A 14282-nucleotide genomic window follows, 5' to 3' on the forward strand; every position below is an offset into this window, starting at 1 on the left:
GAGTGACACCTGGGATGCTGAGGACCCGTTGATTCCAAAAAAACTTCAAAGATTGAATAGTTGAGACAATCGAGAAAGAATCTAGAGCAAGAGATATTTGACGTTGAAGGGGGAACCAGGTATTGAAACATCCCAGGAACCATTCTAATTGTGGATAGCCTTCTCCAGTAGACCTGTTGGAGGAATTATTGTAAACCGAGTGTTGAGAGTGATCAATCGAGATGAGTGTGCAGAGCAGGAGGTTGTGCCGGTTGTAATGTGACGTTTGAAGAGAAAATGACAATTTGGAGGCAGAGGCCAACACCATCCGGCTGGCTGGACCTTTTGGATTTCGCTGGCAAGTGTTCTGTTTTGGGTTGCATTGCTGATTTTTGCTCTTCGTTCTGAGAGGGCAAGTTGGATTCTGTTGGTTGAAGCTGTTGTCAATTGGCTGGAGAGATTTCTGTTGTTTGGAGATTGGGAGCTGATCCAGGAAGCGCTTGAAGGAATTTTCTGAAGGGTTGGTATAATACGCTAGAAGGAGGGGACCATCAAAGGCAGTTGGATTAGTTTTAAATCTTAAAATAATCTGGAAATGTGTGAGGCATCTACGTAGAGTTCTCTTTTGTCGAATATCTTGGGTTTGAGGTATTGTGATACATTGGGTCGCTCAATCACATTCTGAAGGGTCAGATTAGAAATTTGGAACTCACCAAGGCCGAAGATAGCAAGGCAGATGAACCAGCTGAAGCATAGTGAATCCGATGAAGGGATGAAAGACATTGTGCCGCTTAATCGATCCATCATCCCTGAAGGCGTTCCTACGGTACGAGAGGATGGCTAATCCCAGTGAGTTAAAATACGTGCTGCGCCCTTCTCAAATAAAATTCGTTTGTTGATTTACTTTTTTTAAACAAGTATCCTGTTTGATTTTGGATGGCAGTCGGATGGCAGGGATAATTAGGACGAGTAAATCAGTGCTTTTGAATACGGCAATTGAGGTGTTGGTGGGCTGCGGCGGGTAGATTAAATAGGCTCGCCGAACTCACTTTCGACCGGTATGAGTCTACAATCCGGCCAATTGAAGCCGTTGGTGCAGTGGATCGAGGTCCTCAATGTGGACAGGAGCGAGGCGAATTGAGTTCAAGAACCGAGAATTCTTGATCCTGACCCGACTGCTCTCTTTAGCGGAAAGGGTGATGAGAACATGGCAAGACTTGTGGAAAATATTTGAATACCTAAACACTTACATTTCTAGGTCAGTTTTTGACGGATGGTGATTCAATTCCAAGGGTTGAAGATCTGTTTGTGTGCTCCAACAAAGTGTGAGGGCAGAAAGGGCTGAATTTCGAATGAGATCTACAAAAAATAGACATTTGGTGGCAACAAGATGATGACGTCAATGTTATGATTGTACATATATCTCAAGGTCGTAAAAGTCAACAATAGATAGATTTAAATTGTTGTTGTGAGACGCCCCTGCCAGGCAACGCAACTCTGGGAAAGAAAAAGGTTTGAGGGATATTAGGCCCCTTTTGGAAACAAAAATAAGGATATGGAACAAGGGCGATGTTCCGTCCGAGGTTTGGGCAAGCTATTTGGCTTTCTAGCTGATTTGGGTTCAGGCGCAGGAGACGATGGGCAAGCCATGTTTCAATTTTCTCATATTTTCTTGCACGGCCTCTTGCTAGGGATCTCTGCGGTGTGATATACATGAACATCACTAGTCCGTACTTGCCTACAAGGGGTTTGGTTGGAAAACTTTCATCCAGCGACGTCCTTGAGGACTCGCAGGGAAGCCACGAATATTGAGGCTGGCTTCCTTTCTGATGAGGTTTCAGATTTGCTCATAAGCGGTGGCAAGCCACTTGGCAAGACCAGCGAGGTCAGCTTTCCATCCGCTAAAAATTGGATTTACCCAGGCTTTCGGTTGGAAGTGCTCTTACGTGGGATTGATAGCGTCTGCCGACATGCTGGGCGTCTGATCACGTGGCTATGACCATGCAGGGTAGGGTAGGGCAGCAAGAGGACTTGGGGAGCATTCTATACCGATGGCAAGAAGAAAAGATGAAAGCTGGTTTGAATCTGTATTACTGACCACTGATCCCGCTTGGAGCTGAGCAAGTGCCGATTTTGAAAATGGTTGAAGACGCCTATAGAGCCGAGAGGTGCCAGAGGGCGAATGAAAGTAGCGAGTAGGGCAACTAGAACAGGTCCAACGAGGAAGCGTGGAGTATGTAACGGTAAAAATAATGACAAAAGTGATCCGTCTGATGCTGTTGGTGGCTGTTGTAGTCGGGCTGAGCTTTGGGATTGTGTCCTTATGTTGGAAGAGATTCTCTTGACAATTGCTGCCAAGACAAACAGGTTTTGACGGAGATGTGGACAGATATATAATCGTGAAGCCGGGGCTGCCGCGATGTCCAGCGTTGGTGATTTGAAGGTATGGGTATGCTGACGACGCTATGTAGCTGGACTAAATAGAAATGATGCAAAAGGGTTGTTTGCTGGAAGTATTTATATGCTACTCGAGATGGACGGTGGTACGGCTGGGTGTGGGTGGGATGAGGTACATATTTTTAATGCTGAGCGGGGGTTGATGTCAAGCTACCGATGGACCCAGTTTGTGCTTGTTGTGAGTCCGACGAAGGCGTTAAGTTTCAACTACATTACTTATAACCCAGTCACCATCCTCCTCAATGAGAGCTATAGGGACGGGTTAGCACTTTGTACGAGCTGAGATGTTTCTGGCATTTCTTCAAAATCCTACATAGGCGGGACGTTGGGCAGGATGGATGTATGGTGTAGGAGACTAAAAAATATTGTACTACATATGGCTGTATCGATACACATGGAAGTACGGTGGACCTGGCCCGACATTGGTTGTGCCACCCAAAACGAAAACAAAAAATGATTTCTGACACTCGTGTCAGATGCATATGCGGAGTACAGGCTGCCGTAAATAGATACTGCAGTCTGAACCACGATCACAACCTTCTCGGGTTCGAAGGGCATGCCCCCCGACCCTTCCACCCAGAACAAGCCCATGAACTCCGGGCCAGGCCCGCTGATCAGGACCGCGCACACTCCGCACTGAGTCGGACCAGACCTCGGATCGGCCGCCGGTCCCATAAAAATAAATATGTACATAGACAGCATTCCCTCTATGGCAACGCTACCGTGGCACTGCAGCGAAGTTGCGCTCTCCACCCACCACTCTTGCCTTACATATGTATTCCCGAATCATTGACTCACGTCAACACCATCGAAAAACGTAAACGACCAAGGAATGTGATGGTTATGGAGACCGTCTTATGACACGGCAAGCCGCCCTCGCACTATTCCGAGAAAGAGAGAGAAAAGTTCAGTATTCTTGACAAGCCAGGGGTGCAAGGGAAAGCAAAACGGCAGCAGACCTGTGCTTGATTCATAGCCACGATGAAGTCGCTCTGCGAGTTTGTGTCGTCGCAGGCATCCGTGCCGGGCTCGAAGTAAGTAGGCTTGCCGCTGAACCGGCGCTCAAGGTGGGATTTGCGGGTATGTAGCTATCATCAGCATGGTCACCAGACAACTTGGTGGCCAAGGTGTCCATGAGAAGCCCCAGCATAAACCAGCACATTCTATTGCCCAGGACTTGGACTATTTAAGTCAATAAATGAATTGGACTGGTCAACAAGCTCAACCAGGAGTAACCCCACAACTCACAGCCCTTGGTGGGACACCAACCAGACCAGGTGGTTGCCTGAGCAAAACCAACCTTGTATTGATAAATATTGTTTCCAATATCAAAATTTGGGCTGGGCATGTTCAAATGAAACAGACCACTTGCTAATATAGACAATCTCATATCTCTTATAAAAGGAAGCTGCAGTTGGAAATATTATTCCTTCATCCTCTCACTTGATCTGGCCTCACATATTCCTTTCATCCTGCTAGCCAAACCAATACTCAGCTTGCTACTCTAGCTAATACAATCACCACTCAAAGAACCCTCACACAACAATTCCTCCCCTTATTTTCCTTGCTCAATAACTCATCTTCATTTCACTCAACTGTTCATCTTTCTGATCTAAACCTCTACCAACTGGAATCTAACTTCCTCAATCAACAAGTTTTGCTCAACCTGCCAACATTGGACCACCTTATTTGGATTCCAACTTGGTGAGAAATGATCATCAATGCATTTCTTTTCTGGTTTCCTCTTCCCCAAAAACCTTTAAAAACTCATCAAACTAACCATCTCCCCTTCTGAATATTTCTCAGTCTTCACTTCTTAGATCCTTGACATTTCTTATTATCTTCTTTGATACAATAAGATATCTATAGCCAATAAAGTTTGTCGTTATTTTTTTCAGTCTCATCATCTACATTCATAAATTGACCAACTGATCACAATCTTCATTACTATCAGCCCTTGCCTTTAGTCCATTGTCCTCACTACTTTCAGCTGCCTGTCCATTGATATACATATCTTGAAGGGTTGGTTATATTTAATTTTTAATTCATTGATGTTTTCTGTTTTATTAACATCTACTTCCTCTTGCTTTCTGTTTTTGGTCGTAGGAATCAACATCAAAGATCAAACAACATCCACCAATCAATTTCATTAAAACCCTTCCATCAAACCACATTCCCACACACCAGTTATATTCCATCGGAAACCATCATCCCCACACTTCCAGATATAATACTATCACCTCCTTGAACATTTACAAAGCCAGCATCCCACCAATCCCTCACCATGTGATCCTCTCTATCCTCCAATCATTTCAATGAAGATTCCTCTTCAGATGATTCCACCATCAGCTATCCAGACCGCTCAGATTTCCCCCAGGTACTTTCCAAGGAGGATGTCAAGGAGGTTATTGCATCTTTGGTATCTCAACAAAAAACTGGCAAAGAGATCCACAGGTTCCTTCAAGAAGATTGTGGATACAAGATAGGACTGAGGACACTCAACCGCAAGCAAGCTGAATGGGGACTACAAAATTGTGACCTCCCTAAACCATCAACCTCTTCTACTCTTCTCCCACAAATCCAAGCATCCCTACTCTCTTCCCACCAACAAGGATTCACTGTTGCAGAAATTCACTCTTGCCTTATCATTGAAATAGGTAAAAAAGTGTGTCAGCGCACAGTGGAGAGATACTTGGCTATACTAGATTTGAAGCAGAGAAGGAATGATATTGCAGATGGAAAGGTCACCTGGGAAGAAGTTAAATGCCTTATAGAACATGCAAGAACACAATTACTGGCCATATCAGCTGGATATAGGAGAATGAAAAACATTCTGAAGCAAGAATACCAAACCCATGTACCCAGGTTGGTTCTCAATTCTCTCTCTTCCTACAATCTCCCTGAATTAGAAATATTAACAATCCATCTTCTCTCACAATATAGACTTGTTGTATATCAAATTTTGTCTGAACTTGATTCACAAGGAATGGCTGACCGGCTCTGCCATGCTTGCAAACATCAAATTTTCCAAACACATGGTCCAAACCACATTTGGTAAGCCGATGGACATGACAAGTTGGAGCCATATGGAATCACCATTGTGAGAATGAAAGCTGGTTAGTCGGTGGAAATGTCCTCTGACCGCTTCCTTCAAGAATATTAGTGTCCAGGCTGTGTGATTGTCGGTAACTCGGCTCCGCACTGCTACTATCCGCTAGCCTTCAGCGCTCCTCTCTGAGCCTGATCTATAGTGTAATAATCCGCAAGTGAATAAAGCTCCGCACTTTGTAGGCACAGAATCCGGAAATACTTGTGTAAGAAAGATAAGGTCACAAATAGTCTTCCAATAACTCTAGTACGTCCGTAAGTGTGTAAGTACAATACTCCGTAATCCGTAAGATGATAGGATAATAGGATGAGGAAGGAAGAGAAATCCATGAGCCCCCCCGTTTCCCATCCTTCCCTCCACGCACATTGCCGTTCCAACCCGATCCCGCACGCCTGACACTTTCCCGCCCTAGTCCCCCCAGCTCTGCCCGCTATTCCGCACGTCACTTTCCCAGACTCCGCTCCTCTCCAACGCTTGATCTCTCACCATCCTCTGTCTAGCCCCCACCAGTTGGTCTCTTGTCACCGCCTCCACCCGCTGGTGGAACCCGCTTTGGCTGTCGTGGCTCACCCGCTGACGCGCCGCTGCTATCATTCCACGTGTGTAATCCGCCGCAGTCCAGCCCTGTCTTTTCCGCTCCAATCTGAATACCCAATCCGAAATCCGTGCATTTCCGGTCCGCGTGTGACTTTCCGTAAGCTTTCTTAGCGCGCTTTCCTGACATCATCCTCAGTGCTTATGTCACCGGAATGCACTCTGCCTGAACCGCTCTGTGCATTCCTGCCCGCGCTATCCCCAAGTGGGCATTCTACCACGCTTGCCTATAGAAATCACCACACCGTTTATGGCTTCATTGATGCTTGGTCCAGGAAGATACTAGGAATGTATGCTGATGTTACCAACAATGATCCAAAGAATATTGACACATACTTCCTACAACTTGAGGCAAATGCTGGTGGAGTTCCTCTCAAATTAACAACAGACAGTGGAACAGAAACACCAGATATGGCCACCCACATGATACAACTCACCCAAAGATATGCTGGAATCACCTTTGAAGAAGCCCAGACACATATGCACTATACCAAATCCACCCACAATCAAAAAATCAAGTCCCTATGGTCAAGGATGATGAAGGAACACAACCAAACACTAATTGATAACATTTTGACACAACTGGAGGCTGGTAGATATGACCAGGAAGATAAAATCCAAAGGTAAATTCTTCATTCAATACCCATTATTTCTTGGTTTAATCTAACTTATGCCACATTAGACTCCTGTTCCTGTTCCTTTGGATGCCAGTTTTTCAAAAAAGTTTCAACTGCTGGGTGAAAATATACAATGCTTCAAGGAAACAGAAGGACAAGTTTACTGAGCTTCCAACATCCTGCTCCCCAAACTTCTCATACTCCACCCCTGAACACTTTGGTGCATCTAATCAAATCATCCATGTACCCAAGGAAACAGTCAGTTTTATCCTGGAAAATGATTATCCTGACATTCAGCCAATGTTCACTCACACACCTGACTGGTTTCATGAATTAGCAACTCTGGTAATGCAAGAGCTTGAGTTCAATTTTGATGAAATTCCACCAGGAGCTGTCTGGCCCATATTTGATCAAATGCTCCCATATATTCAAGCAAATTTGCCTGTAGATTACAATAACAACTCATCTTCTGAACATTACTCCACCCCACAAATTTAGTTTACACCCTGGATTCTTATTCTTGTATATAGATTTTAACTGTATTTCTCCTGGATCAGTCATTGCCCAGGGAATATTTGGGCTGGACTGGGCAGAGAAGAAAAAGAACTACCACTCGGGGAATCTGAATGCTCTGGCGAGGCAGTCAGTCCATGAACCAATGTTGATTTGGGAATGGGTTGGTTCGCTGACTGTCTTCTCAGGCGCTGCGTTCCGAGGTAAGGTCTTGTCTAACGGGCCTGTCTACATGTGTACTAGTTCATCATCTCAGGCATGGTTGTTCGACCTCTTGTCGGACATGGTTGCCCAAGGAGGAAGACCAAGAACTACTCAAAAAGACATAAATAGGCCGATTGGTTGTTTGCGTTTTTCGACGGTGTTGGCGTGAGTGAATGACTCGGGGAAGCGCAACTTCGCTGCAGTGCCACGGTAGCGCGGCCATAGAGGGAATGCTGTCGTATTCCGCACGGTCTATGTACATATTTATTTTTATGGGACCGGCGGCCAATCCGAGGTCTGGTCCGACTCAGTGCGGAGTGTGCGCGGTCCTGATCAGCGGGCCTGGCCCGTAGTTCATGGGCTTGTTCTGGGCGGAAGGGTCGGGGGGCATGCCCTTTGAACCCGAGAAGGTTGTGGACGTGGTTCAGACTGCAGTATCTGTTTACGGCAGCCTGCACTCCGCGTATGCATCTGACACGAGTGTCAGAAATCATTTTTTGTTTTCGTTTTGGGTGGCACAACCAATGTCGGGCCAGGTCCACCGTATGGAAGCCTGCCCGGACGACGGGTGATACGAGACGCTGTGCCCATCTCCATTGAAAACCAGCAGGGAGCAGTATGTATTCAGTCCACGACGCTGAATACAGCCACGTCAAAACCTGAAACTGCGACCGATGTAACGCTGAGATCAAACATGTCACTGCGACTGTTGCTGAGAATTGACGGCCACAAGAGCAATGTTCCTCTCACAACGCCAACCGAAGTTGCCATGTACAATGTATATCAATATTTACCTACTTATTTAGACACCCCGGGCAGCTCCCGGCCCCGGGGGTTCGCCCATCCAGTAGGCCAGTGGATGGTTGAATCTAGCCTTGGGGATTCGAATCCCATGAGTGTTTTCGGAACCCAGGCCGCACACAGATTGACAGAGCACAGGACTGCGTGACACTGAAACGGTCCATAAGGCGCGAGAGAGTGTTCCGAACGTTTGCCTCCCCGCAATACGCAGGTCTATCGATGGCTGGACGAGGCCACTAAAGGTTTCAGAAAAGCTTGGCGGACCTGATCGCTTTCTCGACTCACAGCGGAATTCATGCTGTTACCGTGTATGGGGTCGACTTGGCTCACCGGCTAACGACGCGCCCGATCTCGTCCAGAACGCGCAGTCATCCGGCTTTCTGCTCAGGCTGAAGATCCCTGTAAATGGCCTCCTTAATCAGCCTTCGTGCCAGGCTTTGTATGTACGAGAGATAAATCCGTCGAATCTATGACATAAAGCAGTGACTGTGCAGTATTTCCCCTGTGCCTGTGAAGCCTGTGCTACAAAATTCTGATGCACCTGATGCTGGTATGTATTGGTTTTCCATTCCGAGTTGAATGGTAATACGCCAATGAGAAAGGAATTTGCCCTTTGTGGGAATATCGCCAGCAGCTTCCGGTGCCTCAATCTTCAAGCACAACTGAAGGAATTCCTGGTTGCGGTCCTGACAGGTGTAACCTGGGGTTCGGGACGGGAGGTAGTGCCCGTGGACACCGAATCACCCGGGTGTTTTTTTTCTATTCCGGCCACCCTGAGGTCCCGCGCCACCATTTGCATTTCCAGGCGCAGAAAGAGGAAGCAGAAACCACCACAACCCACCTGCAGGCCAGCCACGCCAGATACAACCATCAAAACCTTGCAGGAGATAGCAACACCAACATGGTTACACGCTTAAACAGCAAAATTAGGCCTAGTAATGGCGCTTACTCGGGCGGCCGGATGTCCAAATGCAAGCCTGAGCCTCAAAAAACGAGAGCTCGTCTCCCCCTTCCCATGTGACCACCACCCGGGTGTTCGGGTGTTGCCAGACACTCATTCCGACGCCGGTCGACCAACACCCGGGTGTTATCACCCGTGAAAACACCCGAGGCGCAGGGTTCGGGTTACAGCTTTAGTTGCGGATAGCACTCTGTGACACTTGCCTGCCACAGATGGAGACTTATGTGGAATAATGGAGGCCTGGATGACGTGTGAGGCGCAACAGAAGACACGCGACGAGAAAAGTATGAAACTGGTGAGATGTGTTGTGAGAGAAAAGAGTAAGTAAAAGAAGATAAAGGAAAAAGATAACTCCGTTCTAAGGACCAACTGGGACTGAAACTGAAGGAGGCTTCCGGGCTCACAAAGGGTTTGACGAGTGAGAAATAATATTGATTTCAGTAAGGAAAAGAGCAGAAGAGAATAACGGTAAGATAGCAGAACTGATAGGCTTAGTAGAAGCATAACTAGCTACAACTTAAATAATCAAATCTATTGGAGGGGGGGGGGGGGGGGGGGGGGGGTTGCCATCCTGCAGGGAATAAAGAAACTCCATAATCTTTCACACCTTTTGTTCCCCAAAACCTTGATCACCCAATGAAAAATGATGTGGCCAGAAAGGATTGAAAATTACAGTTTCCCTAATTCTCTACAACTGCATGCTTGACATAGCGCATAAGCCCCTCCTTTGGAGGATCCCTACAGGATGGTGTGCCCCCTCCAATAGAGTGACTTAGATAAGTTAGAACTGCTGGCATGAGTCACATCTGTTCACATGCTGGTTAACAAATTTCTTCTGTTGACCCCACGCAAAGCTCCACCATTAAACCAGGGCTAGTGTGCAGGAGAAGCCCAAGTTCCAGGGGGGCCGCCAAATTGTTTTTGTGTTGGCTCTTCATTATTTCCATCAGTAAAGTGGAGTAAACTGGTACAACAATCTGTCCTATATTGTAGGGTATTCCATCTGCCACCACATAACTGTGGGATTTTCCTGCTGGTTTCCTGAACAATTCCATCCATTTGGTCAGTTGCTTTTCAAGAAGATTCAATACCCTGATCTTTGCAATGATTTCAACACCCAAAATGGTGGTTGCTGTGTCAGCCATCCCATTTTCTGCCTTTGCAGTGTCCATTCCTATTCCAAGCACATCAACCTCAAACCAACACTCCACATCTTCCAGATCAATAGATTTTTCCACAAACCAGTTGTCAAACTCTGCTACCCCCACAGATTTCTTCCCCGTAATTCTGCTTGGTTTCAGTAATTGTAAGTCAAATTTTCCCCAGGGGGCAAGGTCTGGTCAGTAGGAGAGCATATCCAGCTTGGTGACCTGGTGGCCCGGGTAGAAGATGATTTCAAATTTCAAGCAATTGATCTACCCAGCGCGCCTGCTGCCTGGTTAGCTCTTTGGTGGTCATTAAGAAGCTTTGAGGTTCCAAAGTTCAGTACTATAGTTTATTGTGGTCAAGTGGTGCGGATCCCATTTGAAGTACTGATGGCACTACTTAAAAGTAGAAACAATAGCCAGCAATGTATTTTCAAATATCTCGTAGTTCTTCCCCGTTTGCACCAATTACTGGGATAGGTATGCTACAGGGTGCAATTTGTCACATATTTGAAAGAGAGCCTCTCCTAGTGCAAAGTTGGTGCAGCAGGTCTGCAATATTGAGTATTGGAGCAGAGGTAAATGTTGTTTGTAGTGATTAAAAGGCTTTCTAGCACCTGCTATCCCATATAAATGGATTCTTGGATCTTTTCAGGTCATAGAGCAGCCTTGTCTTCCCGTAGAAGTGGTCAATAAAGTGGTGGTAAAAATGAGACAATCCTATAAACCACTTCAGTTCCATGAATTTCTGGGGTGCAGGCCATTATGTGACCGCTTTTACTTTTGTAGGATCCATTGTCTCCAACTACATACTATCATTAGCCCAAGGGACTGCACTTCTGGCTGTGTGAATTCACATTTCTGTGATTTCAGCAAGTTGGTGCTTTCTTAGGGTTTCAAGGATACAGTTGACTGCCCCCGCATGATTGTAACCCTTTTATCTGTACACAATGTTTTTTTCAAGATACACAGTGGTGTCATTTACAATCCACCCTATTAGAATGTCTTAAATGAATTACTAGAAATAACCTGCTGCTCTGGTGGTTCCAAGAAGCATGGTTAGTCATAGTGGACTCTAGAGCACATTATCCTGCCCAGCATTTGAAATGCAGCTCATCCTTTTCTCCCTCCGCCATGCATAAGTTCCTGTAAGTGTTGCAGTGGTCCAGTTTTTGGAAGTTTTTGGTGTTCAGTAGGCTGTTATCAGTTCTTGTCAGCAGAAGGGGGTGTCTGTTATAAATGGTCAACACATTGAGCTAAAATAGTGAAAAAAATGGGCACAGTTTTCTGTCTTTATTCCCAGTTAATTGGACTAGTGCAGCACACATAAATATGGTTTGGCAGATGGTCCATGTGCCTGATTCTCTTCCAGTAACAGTGGTATGATTTTGCTTTCCTGTGATGTGGCTACTGGTATCAGATCAACTCTGAAATTTTAATTCCTCTGTGGTGGTATCTTCATGGCGCTTGTCTTCCGTAAAATGTTGATGTAGCAGTGTTGACATTGCAGATCCAATTTCTTGATGGTCTGTGCTTAAGTTGAAGCATTTGCCACCACTGCTATTTGGGCCAAGTTCAACCATGATGTCTTTGTGGTACTGATTTTCACTGGTGCAAATTCTAGCAAGGAAAAAGGCTTGCCAGCTGCTTTGGAGAATGAGGGTGGTTTAGTGTTATAAAACTCACATTGTGAGAGTGTGTGAACCCCCCACCTTGAGGGTTTCAGAAGAAGGATCATAGGATTCCACTTGGACCCATATTTAGTCCTGCTGTCCCCTTGCCCCTCTTAGATCAGCAGAGATTGGCTTCACATCTCTCATGAGCTAGGTAAGTCTGTTCATTTTCATCCATTCTTCTCACTTTCCCTCCCTCTCTCTGCTTGTACATAGAGGAACTGAGATTGGCTTCCCATCTCTCCTGAGCTAGGCCCCAAGAAATCAAGACTTGTTGGTTCTAGACTAAATCCAAGGCCTTGTCACCTTGCCCCAAATCCCAGTTCCCTTCATTGAAGAGCTCCTCCATCTAGATCTTACAGAGTGCCAATTTGTCTACAAAATACACTCCCTTTTTGATTTTACTAGCTTTTGCAATTGGCATGGTCATCAATTTGATAGTTTTATGTTGTTACAGGGGCAGGATAGCTGCAATTGTGAAACAATACAATAGATGTATTTGTATCTTTGTTATGTCCATTGTAATTAGGGTGTTCAAAGTTGAATTTCATAAAATCATAAAATTCTAAGCTGAAAAAAATATTTACACCCAAATACTCAAATTAGAGCAGCATTTCTAAAATTTTACATATAAAAGAATCATTTGAAATATTTATGATTTCATGATTTTATGTAATGAACATTTTATGATTTCAACTTTGAACACCTTAGGCCCCGTTTGGCTGCTGTGTTATACGTCATAAATGGTTGAATTTATGACTCTGCAACCCAAAGTTCTCCCCCTGTTGCCACCAAAATTTGAAACCCCCAGGGGTCGCGCGTCATAAATTTGACCATATATGAAGTATAACGCGGCAGCCAAACGGGGCCTTAAATGTATTGTTATTGACAGGATAAGGTTTTAACGCAACTTTTTCCATTATCTTTTTACAAGTTAAGTTTTTCTAACTTGAAGCAAAACCAGGCTCAGCGTCAGCCTTAGAGTCAACTCAGCTGACCTAAAGTCTGCCTGTTCCTACCTTTTACTTATGAATTACTTCATATCTTTTTCACCTTAAGAGATAACTTTATTTAGACTTCATATTCTGTTTCCTCATGCAATTTTAACCCTAGTTACAACTTACCAATTCTTTGTAACCATGCTCCTTCCCTGAGTTATTGAGTTGTGGCGCGCATGCGCAGTTGTGACGTGTCAGCGCTACCAAGCACGCCAAACCACATGTACATATGTAAATTACATAAGCAAACTGTGAACATTTTCGTAGTCAGGATCCCCCTTGCCTGAGGCGGATCTACATACTTCAGCACACCAGAACCAACCCCAGGATCACCACCAAAGAGTTTACAACACTCCCAGTATACCTACTGTCACAGGCGCCTAGGATATTGACAGTAAGTAACCTCTTTCACTGAACCTTGTTTATCTCAGAGGTACAACTCTGTGTCTTGCTTTATCTGTTCTTTTTCTGCTGGCCTTTGCCTTCTTTTGATTACAGGGCTGTCCCTCCATATCTGCTGGCCTTTGCCTCATTCTTGATCATAGGGCTGTCCCTTCTTATCTGCTGGCCTTTGCCTCAAATCTAGGTTACAGGGCTGTCCCTCAGGTTTCCCTTTAAGAACCTTGACTATCCAGAAGGAAGCTAAAAAATTGTGGCTGGATTAAACTTATCTAATCCAGAGACCCTCCACATTTCTTAGTGAGAGGAGGCTGTAGCACTTTCTAGCACAGCTTAGCAGCACTCTTCTGAAGAGTAGCATTGCCAGTGGACGTGCATTCCCACTAGAATAACCTAGTATATCTCCTTATCCTGATCCTGTCCTTTTTCTCTTTTCTCTTTCTCTATCTCTCTCACAGTTGTATTTTATTTATCCAAAGAAATCCAACTATTTCTCCCCTTCTTTCTTGTGTCCTGTAGTCACTATAGAGACTCAGGCTCACACTCAGGAAACGCAACTAAAGTTGCGTTCCTGCCTCTTGAGCTCAGCAGTAACGCAACTTTTTTTTACAAAAAAAAAGCAAGATAACAGGGGTAACAATGAAAAACAAATAATATGAATAAACATTCTGAACAAATTTCTTCAGATCAGCCAGAAGTCTTTGCTCAGTGTTGCGGTGAACATCATCCCTTTTTTGGCATGGGGTGTGGCCATGAAATGTGACGCATGTCTGTGCACTCGCAGGGGGATTGCAGGGTTGTACACCTAGCAGGAACAGTGACGGGGGTGATA

Source organism: Puccinia triticina, chromosome 17A, assembly GCF_026914185.1.
Source record: "Puccinia triticina chromosome 17A, complete sequence".
NCBI lineage: Eukaryota > Fungi > Basidiomycota > Pucciniomycetes > Pucciniales > Pucciniaceae > Puccinia > Puccinia triticina.